Here is a 2,605-nt window from a genome sequence, read left to right on the forward strand (position 1 = left end):
TATATTGTGGGTCCACTAGAGTGCTGTGCTCACGGGGCATCGTGAGGACTGTATAATGTGAATGAGGCAACATCTTCCATGTATGTCCTCCTCCCACATACATGTTCCACCGCTCTAATGGATTTGGCTTAAAAAACACAAGTTGAAAGATGGATTGGTGGAGAATTTACAGATGATGACAGCAGAACACTAACTCAAGTGTAGTATTACTCTGAACATTAGGCCCCATGTGACATGCTTATAGGCCCCTTTTGCATGCCAATGCAAGATGTACCTCGTGGACACATGGATATTGTCCTCATTAGCAAATGACAAATGGACACAGCCAAGAATCATCTGAAAAAGAGTCACAGTTGAGTAACTGTCTTTATCAGGCTAGCCTATGGACTTGTTTGTGAGAGGCTGTCTTTACTGATAATTGATGTAGGAGGGCCCAGCCCACTGTGACAGCACCATTCCTAGGGCAGGAGTTCTAGGTCATATAAGGAGCTATCTGAGTATGAGCTGGAGTGAACCAGTGAGCCAGCCAGCAGGTTGTGCTCCTCCGTGGTTTCTGTCTCTAGTTTCCTGCCTTGAGTTTCTACCCTGCTCTCAATGATGGACTGTAATCTGTAAGATGAAATAAACCCTTTCCTCCCCTAGGTTGCTTTGGGTCAGAGTGTCTTATCACAGAAACAGAGATGAAACTAGAGTAGAAATCTACTACCTGTTGGTGTTTGACTTTCTTTTGGGACCACCAGCTCACAAATAATGATACGGAGACTTCTTATTAATTATAAAAGCTTGGCCTTTACCTTAGGCTTGTCCCCAACTAGTTCTTATAACTTAAATTAACCTGCTTCTATTCATCTATGTTCTGCCACATGGCTTTTTTTTTTTACCATTTCTCCATTCTGTATGTTCAACTTGGTTGGTGAATCTCTGGAGTCTCGGTGCCCAGAAATCTCACCTATCCTTTCCTGAGTAGCTATTGACCACTCAGCTCTTTATTAAACCAATCAGAAGGCGCCTGGGCAAAAACACATCTTCCCACAACAGCCTGTGTTAAGACTTCTTTAGAAGTTAAAGAACTTCTTTAGAAGTTTCAGAGCAAAGACCAAGCCTTGATCTCATGTGTTCCCTGGCCCTTGTGTGTCTCTATGATCAAAAGCTATTGGGAGGGGATGGCAGGAAAGCAGCATCAGTAAAGTCTGGAAGTGAGGCTCGAGGGGGATCTGCTCCCACCCTGCATCCTGTGCCTACCCTAGAGGCACAGTGGCTACAAGGTCAGCCTGGCCCAGCCCAAATCAAAGCCATCCTCATCTTCAACAACCACAGGAAGCCGAAGCTTTCCAGTTCTACTGTGGAGACACAGCAGCCAACCATCAGGGAGGCTTTCCATTGGTGTCTAAGGGAAATGGACATGTTCATAATTTCCTACAAGGAGGATTATTCATTAGAGGATCTGACAACAAATGGATTTATAGACTTTGTGCAACACTGTATTTGTCTTCTGTAGATGTATCCAACCTTCTTATTAAATAAGAAACACAGAACCAATGCAAAGAAGAAAGCCAAGAGATCAGAGCTAAGAGCTAAAACCTTACCCTTCCTCCTGCGGTGGTCCTACCTCTCCGAACCAGAGCTACCCCTGTGTTAAAGTCTTTATATAGAGTTCCTGTCCTGCCTTCTCATTGGTTGTAAACCCAACCACATGACCGCCTCCTCACAGCCTGTCTGTATAGGCCTCCAGGTTTTCCATGATTGGTATTAAGATTAAAGGCATGTGTATCCAATAATGGCTGTATCCCTGAACACACAGAGACTTACCCAGCTCTGCCTACCAAGTGCTGGAATTACAAGCGTACGCTACCACTGCTCTGCTTTCCTATGGCTTGCTAATAGCTCTGACCCCCGGGCAACTTTATTTATTAACATACAAATAACATTTTAATACAAATAAAATATCACCATAGTCTTCTGTGTGGATTCCTCAGCAAGCATACTTGGCATTTTAGATCTAATTCAAGCTTTAATAGATACATTACATAAATGTTTGAAAATGTATGTGAACTGGATTGAGTATTCCATATACACAAGGTTCACAGTGTTCTTGCGGAAATAGTGATGGAGGAATGGTGCTGGAGACCAACATAAACAAGACTGCCCTACAAACTGATGCACAAAATAAACTGGAGCAATCTGAGGCTGCCTTAGCAGGGACTCTAGCCTATGCTGTGTTGCTTTAAAGATCAAGGATCTTCCCAAGATGGTAAGAAATACTGACATTGATGACACCATATGAAAGTGCAGAACCTGCCCTCTTTTAAATAAAATATCTAAAAGACCAGTCCCAGGTAAAACCTAGGAGAAGAGTCATCTGAGTTTATCATGCAGTTGTTTACCAAAAATAGAGGAGGGACTTCTTTTTTTGTTTGTTTGTTTTTTTGTTTTTCGAAACAGGGTTTCTCTGTGTAGCTTTGCGCCTTTCCTGGAACTCACTTGGTAGCCCAGGCTGGCCTCGAACTCACAGAGATCAGCCTGCCTCTGCCTCCCAAGTGCTGGGATTAAAGGCGTGCGCCACCACCGCCCGGCGCATGAGGAGGGACTTCTTAACTTTGCTCTT

General features: G+C 43.7%; 1 pseudogene; it reads left to right on the plus strand.

The window, feature by feature from the left end:
* The first annotated feature begins 463 nt into the window (after positions 1–463).
* LOC128109467 (AP-3 complex subunit sigma-1-like) lies at positions 464–2,313 on the plus strand (annotated as a pseudogene).
* The last annotated feature ends 292 nt before the right edge of the window (positions 2,314–2,605 follow it).

The sequence above is a fragment of the Peromyscus californicus genome, unplaced genomic scaffold (genome assembly GCF_007827085.1).
Source record: "Peromyscus californicus insignis strain IS unplaced genomic scaffold, ASM782708v3 Scaffold_14__1_contigs__length_90479793_seg_2, whole genome shotgun sequence".
Taxonomy (NCBI): domain Eukaryota; kingdom Metazoa; phylum Chordata; class Mammalia; order Rodentia; family Cricetidae; genus Peromyscus; species Peromyscus californicus.